This window comes from Callorhinus ursinus, unplaced genomic scaffold (genome assembly GCF_003265705.2).
Source record: "Callorhinus ursinus isolate GAN/ISIS: 27379988/994484 unplaced genomic scaffold, GSC_fseal_2.0 scaffold38, whole genome shotgun sequence".
Lineage (NCBI taxonomy): Eukaryota > Metazoa > Chordata > Mammalia > Carnivora > Otariidae > Callorhinus > Callorhinus ursinus.
The window spans coordinates 11775941-11798978 of NW_027397100.1; the positions used below are offsets into that span (position 1 = coordinate 11775941).

Consider the following 23038-nt stretch of genomic DNA (forward strand, 5'->3'; position numbering starts at 1 on the left):
GCACCTCAGGGCCCTATGTTCTAGCCTCAGCTGCTCCCTCTCCAACCTGATCTGCTTCTTTCCCCTTAAGGGTGCTGCTCCAGCCATACTGTCTGCCTTCTAGTTTTTCTACAAACATGCTCTTACCTTGGGGACTTTTCACTTGCTCTTCTATCAGCTGAAAATGATCTTCCTCAGAAAGGGGTTCCCGGCCATTTTTTAACCCTTTACTCCTGCTTATCTTTCTTCGTAACACATACAAAATGATAGAATAACTAATGATTTACTCAGTTTCTGTCTCCCCCACTACAAGTTCCATGAAGGCAGTCTGTTTTGTTCACTTGTTCACTACCATATCCCAGCTCCACGAGTAGTATCAGGCATTTGCTGAATAGAGAACTGAATGAATGAATGGATGAACTGGTCTCGAAAGTTCATTCCAATTCTAGCATGCAATGATTAACATATGGGCCTGGGAACTGGAGAACATCTCAGAAGTTCAAGCCCAAGTAAGCTTAGGTCTAACCTGTCCTTCTGGCTCCATTTTTAACGTTCACTTTGCCTCAGCGGATCTTCACAAATTATCTCCAAATGTCATACACACTAACACACAGCTACACACATGCACAAGTAGACAAATACATATCACTTAATTCAAAGATAATTATCACATGCTATGTATGAAACACAACACACACAGTATTTCCTTAACCTGGAATATCAGACCTTACACAATTTAGCCAACTTACTGTTAACCTTAACCCTAACCACACTCTATTCCTGAAATCCTCTACTCTGGCTACACTGGACTGTTTACACCCTTCTCTGAGACATACACATAAAGCTTCTGTGTCTTTGTCCTCACTAGTCTCACTGCTTAGAAGCTGCAGACTCCCCTTCACAATTACCAAATACTTCTTTCACAACTGTCAAATACCTCATCTTTGAAGTCCAACTCCAACATCACCTTCTGTGAAGCCTCCCTTAGTGTCCCCCTCCTCCATCTTCCCAAAGCACTCCACAGTAACATCTCCACAAGTATATGCTTCCATTATAGTGATGTCACTGTAGTCTACTTATTTTACCTGCCGGTCATCTTTAATCAACTATGGGCTCCAAAGGCCTTGACCATGCGTTTGCCTTCTCCATATCCCTAAGGACCTATATCCCTGTGCCTGCCACAAATATTTATCAAATTGGGTGTTAACATGGCACCACAACTAAGAACACTTCCTAACCTTCTTCTGTAGACTCCATCAGGCAGTTCTGCCTTCATACTGTCCAAAAGTTGGCTTCCCTAATATTTCTACCCACAAAGGAGTATGAACTCCTTTGGAATAAAGAGCCTGAGGAAGAAGGGGCTAGAGAAGCAGCGGAAAGTTTGCAGAGCCCTGAATGACAGCCTAAGGAGATTGGATTTATTCTACTAGAGGTTTTAGGAGCAGGAAGTAATAAGAATAAGAAATGTATTTTAAAACCTATGGAGAGAGAAAGGAGGTTACACTTCAGGAGCAGAGACTGGAGGTGGGGAGAGGAGTTAATTGACAATTAAAATAGTCCTGGTGAGAGAGGATTAAAATTTGGCCTTGGGTGGTAGCAATAAGGAGAAGATGGGCAACATGTTCAGAGACAAAACCACATAATCAAAGCAGTTACTTACTTCACCGGAATAGAACTCTGTGCTCAAAACTAACTTCCTCCAGATGGAACTATGTAACCTCTTTACATCCAAGATGGCCCTGAGGGAAACCAGAAGCAAGGAAAAAGCCTCCTTGGCCAGAGAAAGAAGCAAATCTAGGAACAGCAAAGGCCAAGCTCCAAGCCAGTGAGTAGAACTGTAGGAGAGAGCTCAAGATCTTGCTGATGACTGCTACCAGAAGCTTCAGCACGGAATGCTGAAGCTTCTGGTAGCAGTCATCAGCAAGCAGGTCTGTGCCCTGAGCAGAAAGGTGCCTTCCTGGGTTGGGACAGCTCTAGCTGGCTTTAATACATACAAGAGGCTCTGATAATTTTCAGTGGTGGTAGGTTAAGGAAAATTATCCAAAACTTAGAAATAAGGCAAAAAGGCAAAAAGATGACTGGGTGACCTTTCAAAGTCATGTTAGAACATTTTTTAATACACATCTCAGAGTCATCTGATGCTCATCTGATACTTCTGGAGAATAGAATTTTGTTTGACTTACCATTGAACAAATGGTTAGAGCCCACATGTTTTGAAAACTGCAACGTTAGAGGTTAATGTGTAGAAAACCAAGACGGTGACGCACTTCTAAGCAGAGGAGATAAGGCCAAGGTTTACATTTTCATTAGGACATTAATCAATTTTGAATCTAACTTAGCAATCTAATTTCAGCAATCCTTTTTTCCACTAACAACATGAAATCCAGTTTCTCAGCTCTTCTCTTTCTGGTTTCCATACTCAGGAATCAAACAAAACTTGACACATGCTCACCGTATGTATGAGAATTATGCCCTGACAAAGTACAAACTCCCATAGGCCTGCCTACCTCCAAAGAACCAGATGCAAGGAGGCACAAGAAGCCTGACATCCAGGCACCGGATGTTAGTCAAGTGGAACAGGTGGTCACTTAGGAAAGGACATAAAGCTCAGTGTAGTAGAAAGGGCACCAGGCTGAGAGTCAGGAGACCTGCCACTGTGTGACCCTGGGCATATTACTTATTGCCCCTTACTGGGCCTCAATTTCACAATTATAAAGGGTTTCTCTGTAAACTTGATGTCTGTTAGTTAAGGTCTCTTCTCACTCTGACATCTTAAAATTCCATCATTTTATGGCAAATGATCCTGGGGAAAATGCAGAGCCAAAAATATATCCTCTTACCCTATTCCTAAAAAATCTATCATTAGAAGGGGGTCTCATTAAGAAGCCCCAGCAGTTGAGCAGCAATGGGTGAGGAAGGGGACAAATAGCAAAAGGCTCAGAAAAGGGCAGAGACTAAAAGTGTCTGAAGACTGGGTGGGACCCAAGACCAAGGACAGAACCCTTTCAGGAAGGGCTCAGACTTACTGGCTTTATCAAGACTAAGGATTTGGATTCTAGCTACTGGCTCTGTCACATAAAGGCAGGTGCCTTCAGTTTCCTGATAGTAAGATCTCTGCAAGTCAAGTGCTTTGTAACTGAAAAGCGAGTTCGGACAACCTACTAGAACAACCTTCCTCCTAAATCTCGTATGTCTCTTCTGCCAGGCCCCTGAAGGAGGCCTATCAAACTTGAGATGTACAGACCCTCTCTCTTCCTTCCCTGCATTTCAGAGTTGCTGTTACAAATGCTTAAAATATTCCCTCATTCAATTCCAAAAATGACAAGTACACTTTTTTTTTAAATTTTATTTATTTGCGAGAGAAGAGAATGAGAGACAGAGAACATGAGGGGGGGGGAGGGTCCGAGGGAGAAGCAGAGTCCCCGCTGAGCAGGGAGCCTGATGCGGGGCTCGATCCCGGGACTCCGGGATCGTGACCTGAGCCGAAGGCAGTGGCTTAACCAACTGAGCCACCCAGGCGCCCCATGACAAGTACACTCTTTACGAAGGATTTAGTGTTCCATGTTGGAGATGGAAATCTGGCCCCTTGCTTTGTGCTTGGATCTCTGGGCCACACACCTGGGTCCTGGAGAAGCTGGTGTGAGGCAGGCAGAGAAGAAACTCATGGGAAAATGGCACTGAAAGCATGGAAGATATTCCCATTATGCTAAAGCCACTAAATGCCTATTCCTGGGCACTCCTGAATAGTCTATCCTCAGGGAAGGCTAAGGCCAGAGAGGCAGTATAGTACTCAGGGAAGAACTTACTACAGAATCTATCCTCAGTTCAAACCCAGCTCTTTCACAGACTAACTATGTGACCTCAAGCAAATTCATGTACTTCCTTGAGCCTCAGCTTGTCCCTCTGGAGCTATTAATAACTTAATGAATTACAAAGATTAAGGGAGATAATTTAAAGTACCTATCACAGTATTTGGCACATAGTAGACACCTCAATAAATGTTACTCCCATCAAGAGGGAAAGGGCAAATAGCAAAAGACGACTGAATGTGATTCTCATGACAGGTAGGGAAGACTTGGGGACAAACCCCAGTCAGCAGCAGATCAGAGCCACGAATTGCTCAGAATGGGAATGGACTGATTTGGAGAGTCTGATGTGCTATTCTAAGAGCATCTGGATCCTGTACCAGCCAAAGCAAATCAAAGAGAAGTGCTTATGGAGCGCCTGTTTCTAAAACAAGTGCGGGCTGTGTTATTGACACACGCCACAGGGGAATTGAGAAGGCTGTTGGCGAATATGTTAAGAAAGCTGACATGCTTTCAGTTCTAATTTCTCCTACAACATACACATGAGTACAACTGACATTGGCTCTAGAGAAGAAAACTCTGGACAGAGACACAAGAGACCTAGGTTCTAGTCTGACCTGAACCCTGAGCAGGTGACTTTATCTCTCTGTCCTCAGCTTTTTCTTTCCTCCTCCAAATAAAGGTAATTCTCTTGCGCCTCCTACTCTATTGTCACTCTGTCATCATTTTCAGATGATGATACTATGGCTCTGTAAGATTAAGCTGGTACTGGTAGGAATTTGAATTCAAAGTCGGCTGTCAAAGCCTGTAGTCTTTCTACTCTGCTGCATTACCTCCCAATGTTAAATGAGGGGTTAGACCAGGTGGACCAAGGCATTCCTCAACTTGAAAATTTATGATTCTTAGTGGCCTGAAACAGTGCTTTCAAGAGCATTCTAAATACTCTAGGGCTAGACAAAGCTTGGCTTGTTAAGGCTTCACATATAAATGAAATCCTCAACACCACAGAGAGCCAGAAGAAAGTGAACAATGAAATTTCAGAGAGCCATAAAGAAGCCCTTGGAGAATACATCACCTAATTCGTTTTATAGATGGGGATATGAAGGCTACAGAAAGAAACAGCTTGACTGGGAACACCAAGATAGAGTTAGGCAATGGAGCACAAACTGGGTCCTACGCCTCATGGTCTCTCTCATACTAGGTATCTACTCAGTCTCCAACCTTCTGGGCCATTCTGATCTGCTCTGCTATTTCTTTTCCAAATGCTGGGTGACAAGCAGGTCACTGCCCCTGAAGCAGACTCCCAGACACTTCCAACACCTGCTCATTGCAGATAATGGCTCTTTCTCTCTAACTGTCCTTGCTGTAGCCTTGAACAGGACTGAAAGTGAGGATTCTTTGACCCCCTCGACTTTTTGTTTCATCTTGACTTTGATGCCTTTGAACCAGAGAGACCCATGTGCCTTTAGAGGCACAAAACTAGAAGGGACATCAGCAATTACAGGTCAACTTTCTACCTCATTCCTTCTTTTTAGAGCAGAAGAAACTGAGGCCCTGAGGTATTAAATGCTTTCCGAAGATGGAGTTAGGAAAACAGTGTTAAGAGCCTGGGTCAGGATCTTCACCTTCCATTATAATCTGACACTGAACACATGGTATCAGAATTTATTTCAGTCACTAGTGACTGAACACCAATCCAGCCCAGGCATGTTTTTCTTCATCTCCTATTAGCATCCCAATAACCATACAGGCATTTTTGTTCCCCATTTTGCAGATGAGGAAACTACAGCTCAGAAGTACACAGGAAAGGTATATACTGTAGGTAACTTTTGTCTCCTGCCCTATGTACTTAGTGCAGTAACTCTTGACATATTATCCTAACTGGGAAGATGGGAGCGGGGGGAGGCCCTGAGGGAAGGGGAGCAGTGAAGATTCAGACAATACAAAATACAAATAATTCAAAAGCAATTTCTGCTTTGGTGTTAACATGGGTCTTCTGTAGGACAGTTTTGTTATTTTTCTGTATCTGCCCCATTAAATCGTAAATCCCCTCAATTCATGCCCTACTCATCTCAGGGTTCTAACACCATAGTTGCTGATAGACCTTGGTTTCCTGATCTCTTATTTCCCAGTTTCACAGCTTGGATTTTTGATCTCTTGGCCTTATTCTTAGGCTCAGGACCCTGCCTCTCTGCCACATCCTTAGAACTGCCTTCTAGCTCATCTGACCTACAGAACCTGTCAGTCCCTCTGCTGTCTGGCTGCTGCCCCAGTGAGACAGAAAGATCTTCTTTAGTTTCAATGAAAACTAGAGAAGGAAGGAGGGAGACACAGGCCCAATATAGCCCAGAGCCCTTTACATACTATTCCTTCCCCATCAAGTGAGCTGGACCTTATTGCTTTCCTATGACAGCAACCCTCAAGAAAGCCGGCTGTTTCTGGAACCAGAGTAATAGAATGTGGGCAAAATTCCTGGGTGGGGAAAGAACAGGGACAGCTGCTTCTTATATGAGTTACTCTGGAGGCCTCCCTCAGATTTTCTCCACATAATTCTCTAGGAGCCCTCCGATTATTACACTGGCAGACAAAGAACCTCCTGTGCCTTACTAAGCTACAAAGTCCATTTTGGTCAGACATTCATCCCACACCTTGAAGGATAATAATGCACTGCTACTGCTCCTGGACCTTCTCAGACTCTGTCCCTGGTCCCTATTGCCAGAATTACTAACATGAATAGTCCCTTATATTTGTATAAGTATCTAACAGCTTTATACAACACTTAGTTGACATGTGCCTGACACACCTTGACAGAAGTTGTTATTCTTTGTTTATAGATGAGGGAACTAAAGACCACAAGTAAGTAACCAACGAGCCCAGGCATTGCTCAGAGCTCTTCCACCTCAATGTTACCTAAGGGATCTGCATTTAAGCCTTATTTCTTTAGCAGAATTAAATTTCTGCTTAGAATCTCAGTCATTAACTGGCAATAGAGGTATTCTGCAAGGTCTCGAAAGCCATCTTGAAGCCTCTGAAGTCTGTGAGGTGCGCAGCTACCTCTGCCAACTCTGTGTCTCGACAAAATCTCCTCAGAAGCCGGGGAAGCTCTGGCTTTCTGTGTGTCACCTGCCCTCCTCCTACATGAAGTTCAGGCCTGACCCAAATCCTGACTTGGGATGGGCAGCATTAAGGCTGCCCAGCACTAGGGGTCTAGCCCTAGCCCCCTCCCTCCCAGTGGGTAACAAACAATGCAGACAACTTGTCCACCCCATTGTTTCTGAGTTAGGCCCTCTCAGAAGCTCTACATACTGAAGACCATTCGTTTGGGCTGCAAAGCACCTTAAAAAACAAAACAAAACAAAAAACCCTAAGTCTTAAGAAATTAGAAAGAGAAGAGCAAACCAGCCCCTGAGAAAGTTGAAGTTAGGAAATAATAAAGATTACAGAAAGAAATTAGTGGAATAGAAAAAGAACAGAACCAAACGTTGGTTCTTTGAAAAGATCGACAAAATTGGCAAACATCAACACTGACCAAGAAAAAGAGAAAATACAAATTGCCAAAACCAGGAATGAAAAAGGGGATACCCACTACTGATCTTACAGAAGTTAAAGGGATTATAAGGGAATACTATGAGCAACTTTTATATTTATATGTATGTATGTATGTATTTAAGATTGTATTTATTCAGGTGAGAGAGAGACAGAACACAAGCAGGGGGTTAGGAAAAGGGAGAAGGAGCAGCAGACTCCCTCCAGAGCCAGGAGCCAGATGCAGGGCTCGATCCCAGGATCTGGAGATCATGACCTGAGCCGAAGGCACTTAACCATCTGAGCCACCAAGGCAACCCCATGAACGACTTTAAACCTAGAAACTAGTCAATTTAGATGAAATGAAAACATTTCAAGAAAGGCACAAATTATCAAACATGACTCAGAAAGAAACAGAAAATCTGAGTAGACCTACAACAAGCAAAAAAAAAAAACCCCAAGAAACAAAAATTAAATTAATAATTAAAAACCTTCCAATAGAGAAAGCCCAGGCCCACACTGGCCTCCCTGATAAATTGTATCACACAATCAAAAAGGAAGTAAGACCTACCCTTCACAAACTCTTCCAGAAAACAGAGGAGGGGGAAACACTCTCCAATTCAATCTATGAGGCCAGTTATTACTATGATACCAAAATCAAAGACCTCACCAAAAAAAAAAATATTCCTCATTAACAAAGATGCAAAAATATTCACCAAAATAGCAATGCAAATCCAACACCATTTAAAAAGGATCATACACTCTGACCAAGTGGGATTTACTCTGGAGTACAAGGTTGGTTTGATAACCAAAAATCAATGTAGTGCCATGTTAGTAGAATAAAGGACAAAAAACATACAATCTACAAAACCCAACATCCATCCATAGTAAAACCTCTCAGTAAATTAGGAATAGAAGGGAACTCAGCCTGATAAAAGTCATCTACAGAAAACTCTATAGCTAATACCATACTTCATAGTAAAAGACTGAACACTTTCTTCCTAAAATTGGGAACAAGGTAAGAGTGTCTGCTCTCACCAATTCTATTCAACATTGTGCTGGAGGTCTTAACTGGTGCAATGAGGCACAGGGATTTTTTTTTTTTTTAACTGGATGTCAGATTATATCACTCCTCTACTCAAAACAATTTAACAGCTTCCTGTTTCACGCAGAATAAAGCCCTGCATGATCTGGGGTCCCTGTCTACCCTTATGACTTCTTCACACTCCACTCTCCCTCTCGCTCACTCCACTTCCAGCCACCTGGCTTCCTTTTGCTCCTCAAACACAATAAGCATGCAACGGTTTCAGGGTCTCTGAATTTGAACTCTATGCCTGGAATGTTATTCCCCAAGATACACACAGAGCTCACTACTTCAGATCCTGCATATCTCTGCACAGATCTATTTTCTCATAGAGGCCTTTTTTCATTGCTAAGTCCCTCTCTGTTCCCTTACCCTGCTTTATTTTTCTTCATACATAGACATTTGTCTATCTGTTTTCCTCCACTAGAATCTGAACTACAAAAGAGAAAACTATCTTCTTCACTGCTGTATTTCAAAGCTGTTCCTGGCACATGGTTGACAATAATACTCACTGAACGAATATCTTAAATAATAAAGTTTTATACAGGAGAATGAATAAAAAGAAGGCAGGGAGGGCGCCTGGGTGGCTCAGTCGTTAAGCGTCTGCCTTCGACTCAGGTCATGATCCCAGGGTCCTGGGATCGAGCCCCACATTGGGCTCCCCGCTCTGCGGGAAGCCGGCTTCTCCCTCTCCCACTCCCCCTGCTGTGTTCCTGCTCTTGCTATGTCTCTGTCAAATAAATAAATAAAATCTTAAAAAAAAAAAAAAAGGCAGGGGGAAACCAGTGGCTCAAGAGGCTGAGAAAGACCAGGGTTTCAGGTCTTTATATATAGGAAAGAGCCTATAGGCTAGGATAGGATAATAGAAAAAACTTGGTTGTCTAGAGCTGGATTCTTCTGGGTTCTAAGCTTAGCTCTTCCAATCACTGCCTATTTGTCTCTCTCGAAGCCTCAGTAATTTCTAAAATGAGAATATCACCACCTACCTCCCAAGCTGCTATGAAAATGAAATCAACTTATGTAGAGCATTCAGTATAGCATCTGATAATATAGTAGACATTATAAATAATTTAGCGTTTTCTGATACCCCCGGTCTCAAGAGGAACCTAGAACTACCTTAAATATTATCAACTCTACTTCACTGAAGCACACAGATGTCTGCCCCTAAAGTGAATGGCCTCCATACTCATTTTAACTTCTCTTTCTTACCATTCTTCTTTCATCCTTCCCTTACTGTTAGCTCTCAGCTCTCACCTCTTGCTGCTGTTAATATAGCAGCTCCTCCTCCCTTTTTGATATGCTGCTTTCAATCTTATGGGGGTTTAGAAACCAGATTGCTAAACCTGTTACAACAACATATAAAAATAGGAATAAATTAGTGCTGTGCAAGGGCTTAAGGATGACAATGTTTTGCTTCCTTCTTTTTAGTTGAAATTTGTTTTTAGTAGAAACTTGAGTATGTTAGATAAATAAGCAAGATATTTTTTTACATGGAATCATTCATATTTTGAAACAATCAATGATGGAACTTCTTCAGAGGGCAGCTGGTACAAAAACAGTAAGGTCCAAGCTGGGCACCCAGGCCATGGGAAAGCCAGAAGCTACAGAACTTAGGTTAACCAGACAGTAAGAGGTGGCAGCAAGAGCCTGGAGATTCAGAGTAGGAGGGAAGGTTGGCTAATGCGGATTCCAAGAGCACCAGGTTGGGGACAGAGCCCTCTGTACACCTTCAGGAAGAAGGAAGAACATAAATGTCACTGTTAGAGAATGTAAAGAGAGTGGCCTATATCACTGGCCAAGGGCAAGAGAGAGATGGTGGGAAAACTGGATGACCATGGCGCCTGACAAGATTATGAGGCCATAATATAAGTGCCTTTTCCACTAGCAGTTGGGAGGGTGAGGGGTGGGGATGGGCAGGGTACTTAAGGCCAAAATAGGAACAGCCTTCCTCTTCTGAGAGGACAGTAGGAAACAAGGCAAGATCTATGTGGAATTAGTCAGTGAGTGGAGACACATGCTGGGGATGGGCCCTTGAAAAGTGCTTTAATATCTGTGCTAGCAGTGGCCTTGGAGCCAGCAGTGCGAGTGCATTTAAACCTGCACTCTGCAACCCACCTGCTGCAAATCATGCTGCCTATGCTGCCTGGCTTTGTTTCTGTGCCTTGGAGTCCCTTCCCTTGTGGAAAGATTGAGCTTCAGGTAGAATCTGCACAAGAAGAGGAAGAAAAGGGCATGGAAGAAGATTTACAGCACAAATTTCCAAAGGAAAACCTTCACTTTTCCCTTTGGGGAGTGGAGTAGCAAACAGGTCAGGGACTAAGGTGCCAGGGATACTTATAATGCTTTCTTCTCACTTTCTCTCATTTCAGTCATGGTGCTTTACAATTCACAGAGCTTTCCAACACGCATTTCTCATTTGATTCTCTGCAACATCCTGCAGGCTGGTATACATACAATAGACATGTGGGGGTGCGGGGAAGCATTCCAATTTTATAAATAGGGGAGGGGAGATTGTCCAAGGACAAATGTTGAGAAAGAAGATAAAAACCCAGGTTTCCCAACCCCAATCCAGCTGTCTAGGTCCCTATCTCTGCTGGCCCGAGTGTTTACAGTATCTCATGTGTTACAGGTGTTTTCTTCTCCTCCTAGTTATATTGAGCCTGGGCCTCTAACTGCTAGAGAAGATTCTATTAGCCTCTTGGCTCCCTCACTAGAAACACCATTGCCTCAGAAAGGACCCCCAACTCCTGCCTGCCCTGCTGGGCCCCTCAAATAACTAGACCTCCTTCCTGAATCCCTAAGGAGGTCTGTCTTCTTGAACTTTATAAGAAAACTCAGGATCCCAGGGAGAATAGCAGTCCAAGGAAAGTCTGCCAAGCCAGGGAGAGCAATGGTATTTAAAATAGACTGACCGGGTCTAACATCAGCTTTAAAGATTCTCAGATGCATACCTCAGGCAAATTATTTGTGCTTCCGGAGCTTCAATTCCCTCATCCATAAAATGGGGTTTTGTCTAGATTAAATGAGACCCATAACACAATTGGTTCTTAATGTGTTGATCTCCCTTCCCATCTCACTACCTGTGGTTTTCTAAGTTTCCCCTGACTTCCCTTTCACACGACCCCAGCTCTTTCACTCCAACCTCACCACCATTCATAATCACATTTTCCAGGACTGATTAAAACTAGTTTCTGAAGTTGACCTAGGGGCTTGGTAGGTCACAGTCAAGACTGCAATCAGGAAAGTTTCTAAGGGCTATGAGGTCATGTTAAGAGAGCTTATAGGAGAATGGGCTTAGCTACCAGGTCCAAGATAACTTCCAAGACAAAGCAGCTGGCAGAAGCCAGAAGGAATTGATCCCGCTTTGCCTTATTCACCGCAAATGATCCCAAACCATCTTATGGCAGTTCCAAGAAAGCCAAGTTCAATTCTCCCCCCGGTACAGGAGCCTGCCTATGCCAGTCTCTCAGACATGGAGAGAGTAACTGCCTAGAAGTTACCTGTACTAAAGATAAAAATAAGCCCCAAACTAATTACCCTATATCTTGGCTCAAGCTTGCCCAGAGTTTGCCCAAGACCCTCACTCACCAGTACCAAGGCTGAGCTCAGCCCACAATTTTCTCTTTTGGGTCACAGGGTCAGCACCAGTTGCCTCTGGGAACAAGGCTCACCTAAAACAGAGAGAGAAGTCAGTTAGGGTCCTGCTCAGAACAGGCATGAACTTAGGTCAGCACAGGTATTCCAGGTTCCTGCTCTCACATGTCTCTCATCTTTGCAAAAGATAGGTTGATAATTAAATACATTATTTCAAGTTATGCTAAGTGCTATTAAGAAAAATAAACCAGAGTAAGAGAGGAAAGAATGACAAGGAGTGGGAATGAGGCCTATTTTAGATAAAATGATTAGGGAAACCTGGGGCACCTGGGTGGCTCAGTGGGTTAAGCATCTGCCTTCAGCTCAGGTCATCATCTCAGGGTTCTGGGATCGAGCCCCGCATGGGGCTCCCTACTCAGCGGGGAGCCTGCTTCTCCCTCTCCTTCTGCCCCTCCTCCCTGCTCGTGCTCTCTCTCAAAAAAAAAAAAAAAAAAAAAAAAATCAGGGAAACCTTCTCCAAGAGGTGACCACCAGAAAGAGACCTGAATGAAGTGAGGGAGTAAGAGGTGCAAAGATCTGAAGGAAGACTGTTTCAGAGAGGGAGAATACCAAGTATAAAGACCCTACAGCAATAACAGGCAAGAATAAGCTTGTTATGCTTAAAGAACAAGAAAGTCAATATAACTAGAATGTGGTGATGGAAAAAATGAGATACTAAATATATATGGAGGAATTAATTACGCTCCCTATTTTACACCTGAGAAAACAGGCTCAGAGGTTAGGTGACTTGCCCAAGGTCAAAGTAAATCAGTGGCAGAACTGGGAATGGAGGGGCAGTTGGCTGGCTTAGTACAGCATGCAACTCTTGATCTCGGGGTTTTGAGTTCAGTCCCCACATTGGGTGTAGGAATTACTTAAAAATAAAATCTTAACAAAAAAGAACTGGGAATGGAATTCAGATCATCCAGACAACTCTGTCTCAATCTTGGGCCAGGTTCCTCCAGCTTAGATAACCCGGACCCCAGTTGGGACAATTCAAGCACTCTAAAACTGGTCTCAGGTTTCTTTACTCATCCCCTCTTCTGTTGGTGAGGATGGTTGAAAAACAGGGAAATGGCTATATTTACCTGGAATGTGGAATAGAGGAGACTCCAGGGTTAAGGAGAACAGTAGTACATGCCAAGCACTGTTGTAAACCCTTTATTTATATTAACTCATTTAATCTGCACAACAGTCTTATAAAGGTTGCTATGTTATTTCCCCCATTCTACTACTAGAGAAATTGAGGCTCAGATAAGTAAATTTGCCCAAGCCACACAGCTAACAGAAGGCAGAGCTCAGACTTAAACCCAGAAAGTCCATCCTCTGGGGCTTGCCCTGCCCTCTTAACCATACTACATCAACTTCTTAAAAAAAAGACAGGAAACATTCTCTAGTCCTAGCCAATATGGCTCAGAGCCTCAATTACCCCCAGCCTGAAATCCTCTCCGTTTACTTGCAGTCCAGGTTTCCTACTGAATACCAGATGAATGACTCTTGAGTCCCTCAGTCCGGTGGTTCCACACGCTTCTCTAATCTCTAGCTACTGTGAGCAGAAAGCGTCGACAACCATGACCATCGCCATTTAACAGCCACTAACGATGAATGTACCCTTTGAAACAGACTAGGTACCAGGCTAAGAATCTTACATGGACTATCTTATTTCACACAAGAGAGTGACAGTTGTTCCAAGACATGGGTGAAGGGGTTTCTAGGGGGCTCCAGGCCTGGAGGCAAAGGAGCAAACACATGGAACTGAAGAATCTCTGTAGGCCCACGTCAAAGGCCAGAGATACTAGGAGGTGAGCAGTAAGGGGAAAAGACTATTAGCACCTCCAATTCAATATGTCAACAAACCGAACTCGTCTCCTCCTCTAGAGTTCAGCGAATGGTACAACCATTCTTCCAAGTACTGAGACTCCAAATGTTCATACACTCCAACCTCTCCTTTCCTCATGCCCCATTCCCACAATTCCTCATGCATTTTTTCGTTATTGTTCTAAGAGCTCTACATCCAAACAGTTCTTCTTTATTCCCTACTGTGACAACTTCCTCTTGGTTCAGGATCTCACTATCTCTTGCCTGCAAGGCTGGAATATTTCTTAAAATTTACTGACACTATAAGGACAGACTGTTACAGTAGCCTCTTCTCTGGTCTTTCAGTAGTCTCCCCCTATCCCTTCCTACGTTAACCACTGAGTCCACACTGCCAGACCAATGTTCGCAATGCCACTCCCCTGCTCAGAAAAGAAAAATGAAAAAAGTCATGGCTCCCAATCACCTCAGCTTTGCTCAGTATGCCTTCATCTGGTCATCATCTGCCTTACCTCTGTCATGGGCTTTCCAGCTCTCATCCTTTCGTCCATGCTGTTGTCTCACTTGGAATTCCTGTCTATTTGTACGTATTCAAATCCTTCTTAATCTTCCAAGGCCTAGCCAATCTATAAAGTTATCCTGAACGCTTTTTCTCACCACTCTGTCATATTATTGAATCATCTCTGTGACTACACCTGGCTCTGGCCTCATCATCAGCTTAAGCCTCAAAACCAGTTCCTCTGTTCCTTCTTCTTGTAAAGATTCTTGCCGGTTCCAGAGAATGAAGACCTACTCAGTTAAGATTTCTGTTCTCATTCTTGCTACTCTTACCCTACTCGGGATCTATCACCTAACAAGGGACCTGGGTTCTAATCTGAGCCTCAGATTTCTACAAAATGGAGATACAATCCCCATCCTGATTATAGGACAGGGATTTTGTGAGAATCATTGCAGTAACAGAAGAGGAGATGGGGGAGGTGTTAGGATGGGAGATTCCAGGCCAGGTCTTTAAAAGCTCTTTCTTTCACTGAAAAACACCGAGCATATTTATAGAAGCCTTCTAGCCCATCAATCAAAAAATACTTCCTGGGCGTGGCTGGTCATGGTCACAGCTCTAAGTTAGGGGTTACAGATGGCACAGGGATGAATAAGAACAGTTCTTATCCTTAGGCTCCTTGCATTCCAGGGTGGGACTATGTGAACTTCCTGCAAAAGGACTACTACTAATATTAGGCAGGATCCAACAGTACAAAGAGTGCTCCACACATTGTAAAAATGAAGAAATCAGGCTGACTGGAGGTGGCCTCAGAAGTTTCACAGGAGCAAGGACTTAAGCCAAGCCTTGATGCAGAATGACAGAAAGACACATGCTACTATGCACCAAGCACTGGGCTAGATGTTATGAGGTTAACCCTCATACTACCCTGTGAAGAGGTGATGGCGTGCCCATTTGATATCCAAGGTAACTGAATATGGGCAAAGTTAATTGTACCATTTAAGGTCAAACAGCCAGTAAGCAGCACAGCTAGGATTTGAACCCAAGCCTGCATACGGTTACTTACGTACTTTATGATCTAGAGGACCAGATAAACTCTAAAGTTCTTTCTACCTTAAAAAGCCAATGATTTGGGGCACCCGGCTGGCTCAGTCAGAAGAGCATGAGACTCTTGATCTCAGGGTCAGGAGCCCGAGCCCCATGCTGGGTACAGAGATTACTTAAATAAATACAACTTAGAAAAAAAATCCAATGATATGAATGGGGGAATAGGGGAGAGGTCTACTGCTGCTAATGTCTTCCCCGTAAGACTGTAATTTTATTGGCAGGTTTAGGGTCTTATTAACTGGAATAGCCTAAGTATCTGACACAGAGCCTGGCAGGTTATACTTAGGAGACACTGTGAGTGAATGAATGAATGAATAAAATAAGCACCTTCCCCGTCAACCTCTGCTCTGAGGTCTAGAAGTAAGGTCCAAAATCTCAAGCTCTACGTTATGACTCTCGGCCCCAGCATCTTTAATACCAGCTATCTACTAATCTGTTGTCTGAAGGTTCCCTTTTTCCATTCTTGTTTTCAGGAGTTAAGGGAGAGGTGAGGAGAGAAAAGGATAAGAAGGGAAGCCGGGTGGATAAGAGAAAAGAGAGGGAGAGGAAAAGGGTGAAAGGAGAAGGTAAGGAAGGAGACAAAAGGAAGGAATTGTCTGAGGCACAGACTTTGGGAAAGGTTTCTTTTCTGGTACCAGAACCAAGGATTTATTTGTTTGTTTGTTTTTTAAAGAGTAGCCGAAGAATTCCTCTTTATAAACTTCAAATGAAGGGAACTTGCTTGTCCAAAACCCCAGACTAAATCTACCAGCAGGAGATAGAATGAAACTCCTCAAGGCTCCAATCCTCAGTTGTTACCACTGTCCTGCCTCAGCCCAACCTTCACCTGGTTTAGGCTAAAGCTTGCAGAGGTCAGAAGACATACCGGTTCTTCCGATACTCCTCTGCTCCTCCTCCAAGGGTTATTCCAGGCTAGTAAGCCTTGGGAATCCAACCTTCCTTATGGATGAGGAGACACTGACATCCTCTGGATGCTTCGCCACAGCTCCCTGTCATGAAAGTTTTGTTGAACCCTAAGGGAAAAAGAATTACTCCCTTTCTGCTGAGTTCCTCAAATGTGTGTGCAAGAACTGGGGTGAAGATGTGGATGAAGGCGGCAAGGTCCCTTCAGAACTCTACATCCTGAGTCCTAATATAGCTTAACTTTCTTTAGGTCTGATCTGCAAATTATACAAACATACTTCTCCTTCTTCCTAAATTAGTAGAGAAAACACTGGGCTGAGAGTCAGAAAACCTAACAGCTAAGTTCCAGCTCCACCTCTGATTCACTGTGTGACCTTGGACTAGTCCTTTCACCTTCCTGAACCTTAGTTTCCGTATCTGTAAAATGAGGGAGCCAGCATCTGCTCTTCTGAAGAATCTTTTTTTTTTTAAATTTATTTATTTATTTATTTGACAGAGAGAGAGACACAGCGAGAGAGGGCACACAAGCAGGGGGAGTGGGAGAGGGAGAAGCAGGCTTCCCGCCGAGCAGGGAGCCCGATGCGGGACTCGATCCCAGGACCCCGGGATCATGACCTGAGCCGAAGGCAGACGCTTAACCATCTAGGAGCCACCCAGGCGCCCCTGAAGAATCTTTTGAGGGATCAAAAAGACTGGCAAGAACAGTAAATTTATGTGGTTTTATATGAATGGTAAAGAAAGAATGAGGGGATGGTCTCTTAAGAAAGAAAGAAAAAGGGCTATACCACCTTTCAGTTGAAGGGCCTGCTCTGAGTGAAAGGATTAGGAAGAACTGTGGCAGACACTTCACTGCCTGTACCTCCATCGAAAGAGAGGCGCCAACCAAGACAAAACAACTCATGAACCACATGCATGCAAATCCCAACAGGTCCAAGCGGAGAGAAAACAAGAACCACTGGAAGTCACATATTGCTCAGGAAAAGTACAAGTAGTAATAATCAGTTGAGTGGTGAAGAGCTCAGACTCTAGAATCAGACACCTGGATTTGAATCCTACTCTGTCTCTTAACTAGCTTTGTGACCTTAGGCAAGGTACTGACCTTCTATGCCTCGGTTTCCTACATTTATTAAAAATGGTTCCTGCGGGGAAGAATGAAGGGGGGGAAACTGGAGGGGGAGACGAACCATGAGAGACGATGGACTCTGAAAAACAAACTGAGGGTTCTAGAGGGGAGGGGGTTGGGGGGGTGGGTTAGCCTGGTGATGGGTATTAAAGAGGGCACGTTCTGCATGGAGCACTGGGTGTTATGCACAAACAATGAATCATGGAACACTACATCAAAAACTAATGATGTAATGTATGGTGATTAACATAACAATAAAAAATTTAAAGGGAAAAAATGGTTCCTGCTTTGGGGCACCTGGGTGGCTCAGTCGGTTAAATGCCTTCCGCTCAGGTCATGATCCCAGGGTCCTGGGCTCAGAGGCCCACGGGCTCTCTGCTCAGCAGGGAGCCTGCTTCTCCTTCTCCCTCTGCCTGCCGCTCCCCCTGCTTGTGCTCTTTCTGTCAAATAAATAAATTTTTTAAAAAATGGTTCCTGTTTCGTAAATGTTTTATTGGGAAAAATAAATGAGACAGCATGGGAAAGCCCATACCTAAGAGCCTAGCAAAAGTGACTCAATGATAGGTACTGTTATTCCATTTAAGTACCACAAAAGGATGAATCAGAAACAATAAAAAGACCTAGGAGGAAAAAAAAGAAATGCACATTTGCCATTACCTATCATGTATCATGTCCTATGCCCAAAGCCTTAATTACTTTCATTTATTCCTAATAAGCTTCTGAGGTCAATAAAATGATCCCTATTTTACAAGAGGAAACTGAGCCTCAGAGAAATAACTTGTCTAATACCACACAGCTAGGAAACAGAACTTACTGGAACCAAGGTCTGACTCCAAAGACTGTTCTTTCTACTATATACCTTGTACTTTCTCAGGCTCAAACATAAGAAGACCCCGCCACTACCTATAGGCACCAATAATAAAATTTTAGGAAATGGACCAAATTCTCCCATTTTGTACTTGATGAAGCAACTACTGGTTTTGCATGCCTGGGAAAAAGATGGGCAGGGGTGGAATGTAAGTGTACCATCAAGATCCAGACTTGCAGGACTTGGCTTACCAGACCTTCGCAAAGGGCTCTCAGCCAGTTGTTGCAGTAAGAGAAGAGAGAGGGACTATTCCCAAACTGGATACTACACCCAAAAAGATAAGATGTTCTAAGACTATATCAAACAGTCAAGAAGCCATGAGAGGTTCAGCCTGGGCTGAACTCAAAATACCTGATCAAAACACCTAACACTGGGAGGGAATACAATGCTAGGAACACTTTGCAAGACTCAGTATGTACTGTGTCCTGCATGTGCATACCGTCTCTATTTCTGGGAAGCACTTTATTATGGCCCAGATGACCACAAGTCAGTCTGAAAAGAAGCACTCCTTCCCTTGGGTCAGGTCATTATTTTGGAGCATTCCACCAAAATAACAACAATAATAATAATAATAAAGAGTAAGTTCTACAGGAGTACACAGAAACCAGGAACTACAGCTTGCAACTAGGGGAAAGGAGCCAGGAAATGAATTAAGAGAAGATCTGGGGAAGAACTGAGTCCTAGACATCAAAGGCTTTTGGGAGGGTGGGGAACCAAGCAAAAGGCCTGGGACAAGAAAAGGGAGTGCTTTGGGGGGCTAAGGAAAGATTCTGATAGAAGAAATCATCTCCTACATTTGTAAAGCAAAAAAAAAAAAAATTGTTTTTAAATAGTATGTCCCTATCGAACCCTTGCTGTTTAAAGAAGACTCTCCAAGGCCTACAGGAAGACTCAAAGAGGTACTGCTGAAGTGATATTTTCCTCTGGAGAGGAGAAGGAAAATAGAAGTTGGGTTCTCTAGGACTCTAGGGTGGCAACCAACTCAAGAATGAGCAGTGCCAGGAAATAATCATAGGATAACAGCTCCAAGCACAATCAGACAGGGCTCGCCTGCAGGTGGCCTCAAACCCACTTCTGCTCTGATCAGCACTTGAGGGTGCACAACTGCCCACATCCAGCAGGGAATATAAGATTAGCCACTGAGCAAGTAGCCTTTGTCCTAGGAGCCATGCTTGCCAAGTTGTTAGTTCTTTTCCAGCTGCACTCTAACCTCTTGGCCTCAAAATGAACTGCCTCAATCCTTGTGAGGCCTGCTTTTCCCAGCCTTGACCAAATCCCATGGTCTTACAGTTCTACCAGACTCCTCCCACTCACAAAGATACCTGACCTTGACTCTTGTGACTGACGCTATTGTGACTGCCTATGCCCAGGCATAATAAACCAACTGGCTGTGGCTTGCCATAGGGGCTAAAAAGATGACTCACAACATCATAAAAATGCAGCCAGGTCACAAAATAGCTCAGTAAAACCCTCCTCTACTCCCCAACAAAGACAGGTGTCAGGATGCCCAGCATATCACAAAAGGAGGCCCTCAAGGGCAGCTGGTTTCTTACTGACAGGTGACGTTAGGGCTCTTGAGCTTAGTCCATGTCCGTGTATGAGAACATTATTCATGCCATAAATAGATGAAACTCAATCCAGGCAGTCTCTAGGCTGCCTGGAGGAATGTCCAGAGAATACAACAGATGCGCAAGACAATCATTTCTTGCCTCTGAATTTTCTTAACAGCTAACAGCACTTCTTCCTCAGCTGAAGCTGTCTCCAGTTTCCCCCTCCTCCTTCCCTAGAAGAACCAACCCTGCAGGAATCATCAAGGGAGGCACCAGTAATTACTGTTTTCTTTTCTCCATGCTAATGAGACAGTTGGATGGTTCCCCTCCCCCCACCCTAGCTGGAAGGGAGAATCTAAGGCTTTATAATCTGTAACCCACACACCAAAGCTTGGGACAGACAGTGCCTCTGCAACTGAACTGTGTAGACGATGGCTTTCTGTCCCTGATGAGACCAGGGCTGGAAGAGGCCCCACCATTTTAGAAAAGGCAGACCAGAGTGGCAAGAGGATCTGTCCAAAGTCACAGAAGGAAGCACATGAAAAGGGCCAGATTCCTACTCCCAATCAGGACACTTCCCACATCATCCAGACTTCCTACAGTACAGAATGACTTTGGAAGTGTCCTCAATGTGGAGCCAGGAACTCCAAGTATCAAGTTCACATACTGGTTTTGTTTTTTGTTTTGTTTTTACAGAAAGAACGTACGCAAGCATTTGAGCGGGGGTGGGGGCGGTGGAGAGGAGCACAGGGAGAGGAAGAGAGAGAATCTTAAGCAGGATCCAAGGCCAGTGTGGAGCCAGACACAGGGCTCAATCTCACGACCCCGACATCATGACCTGAGCAGAAATCAAGAGTCAGATGCTTATCCAACTGTGGCACCCAGGCACCCCTACACATAATGGTTTTGAATAGGTACTTAAAAAGCAACAACAGGTACGCCTGGGTGGCTCAGTCGGTAAAGTGGCTGCCTTCGTCTCAGGTCGTGATCCCAGGGTCCTGGGATCGAGTCCCTCATCGGGCTCCTTGCTCGGCGGGTCTGCTTCTCCCTCTGCCTGCTCTGCCTGCCATTTCCCCTGCTTGTGCTCTCTCGCTCTCTAACAAATAAATATAATCTTTAAAAAAAAAAAAAAAAAAAGGCAACAACAATGTTCTGTAGATAGGGGGGACCCGGCCCCAAGAATCTCAGTTCTGGGATGGAAAAGCAGGATCCCAATGCCAATGCCAATTTTACCCCAAAATTAAAATCTCAAGTAGGTGGTCAGGCAAAAAAAGAATCTGTACATTTGGGGGCGCCTGGGTGGCTCAGTCGTTAAGCGTCTGCCTTCGGCTCAGGTCATGATTCCAGGGTCCTGGGATCAAGTCCCACATCGGGCTCCCTGCTTGGCGGGAGGCCTGCTTCTCCCTCTCCCAACTCTCCCTGCTTGTGTTCCCTTTCTCGCTGTCTCTGTGTTGAAAAATTTAAAAAAATTTTAAAATCTAAAAAAAAAAAAAAAAGAATCTGTACATTTTAGCTGGGATTCAGTTCAGTTACGTGCAGACTACAGATACCAAGGGTGGGATCCAAAGTTAGACTTAAAAATGAACTTCCGGTCTGGTGGCTAAAGGAGATCCTGAGGACAGTACACTTGGACCTCCGTCTGCTCACAGATGAAGAAACTGAATCTAGGGAGCTTCAGAGGAGAGGACCCATGGGGGTGAAGCAGCAGGAGTGAAGGATGTTACAGCCTAGAGCTAGCCATGGATAGCCCCGGTCAGAAAAAAAGGAAGACAGGGTCTCTGGGAAAAGAAGCCAGCACTTGCAACAGCTGCATTGAGAAGAAAATGGCTCAAGGTTTTAAGCTGGAATAATTTGTAGAATCTAACAAGGCTTATTTTTTCAGCCTGAAGACCAGCTCCTGTCAGTCTCTAAAACCTCTTTCCTTTCCCTCTGTCTATCGTGGCTCTGTCATTTCAGGTAGGAATCAGCAACTCCAATCCAGTCCTTGAACTAATTCTGACTCCAGGCAGGAAGTATTTACATCAGTCTTAGCTGCAACCTCCATCCCCTACCCATAGGGCCTGGATATCAACGCCTCCTCCCCATGTGCTACCAAAGTTGACAGTGGGCTCCCTGTGTTGTTCTAGGTTACTGCCAGTGCTGACCACCAGACTTCACCTTCTAGAGGTCACAAAATCATGTGACTATTCTATAAATGTGCCTAAGTCCATGCGATAACCCCTGCCTTAGTCACGTAACAACTCAGGCCCTCCAAGGACTAAAGCCTAGCTCTGAATCCCAGGCCAGATTTCCCCATCGGTGGCCATTCTGCAGACACTGCCTAGGAACCTGAACCTGCACTTCCCTTCGGCAGGGAAGGCAGCATGGTACGGTAGAAATAGCATGCAGACAGACCTGGGTTTGAGCCCTGGCTCTGTCACCTACACTGCATATCCCTAGGCACTGTTCCTTAACTGCTCTTGTGTATCCTCTTAGAGCTCTCATCACTGTTTACCTGTCTCTGTCCTCTATCACTCTCCCCTACTTGGGAACAAGGAATATTTATTTCCCCATAACCTCTATGAGTCAGTCACTGTCTACTGAATGATCCTCTAAAACTAAGTTCCCACTGTCTGTAAAATAGGGATTATATCCCCGATCTCAAGAGTTGTGAGATAAACAGGAAAAAGTCCGTAAATTGCCTGGATCAGCACCTTCCTCTACTGTATCATGGACGCCCAAGGCCAAGTGTTTGCCTGTACTGAACTAGACTGCCCATCCTAGAGACACCATGCCTTGCTGAACCTCTAGGATCACATGGACCTGACCTCCAGAGCCTGTTCCACTCCGGTAATTAGACTGAGTGCCAGGTCCTGGAACCTGCCAGTAAAAACAGCTAGAGATAGGACTACTCTCCTCACAGTCAAAGGCAATGAATTTCAAGTAGATGAAGCGTGGGAATATACTAATATTTTAAATTGAAAGGAGGGAGGGAACATGGGGGGGTGAGGGAAGGTGTGCTCTGAAGTTGGGGTCTTAGAGAAGAAATCTCAAATTTCAAGAAGTGGCTAAAGTCATTTGTACTGGAGCATACAGAAGGTAGAAACATGAGACATGAAACAAAGGGGCCGAGGTCACATAGTAAGCTAAAGGGAACTAAGTCTGGAACC

The 23038-nt window shown here is 44.2% G+C and overlaps 1 protein-coding gene across 18 annotated transcripts in view; it reads right to left on the reverse strand.

Moving 5' to 3' along the window:
- Positions 1–23038, reverse strand: part of RALY (RALY heterogeneous nuclear ribonucleoprotein) — a 155491-nt gene that overhangs the window by 109065 nt on the left and 23388 nt on the right. For 16 of the 18 annotated variants that reach the window (XM_073880549.1, XM_025876302.2, XM_025876300.2 and 13 more), the window contains one exon: positions 11983–12065. The exons of 1 other annotated variant lie outside the window; for it this stretch is intronic. The gene's annotated coding sequence lies outside the window, so the exon portion shown is untranslated. Of the gene's footprint in view, positions 1–10509; positions 10601–11982; positions 12066–23038 lie in introns of all 18 variants that reach the window. One more of the 18 variants, XM_073880547.1, reaches the window with a different exon arrangement.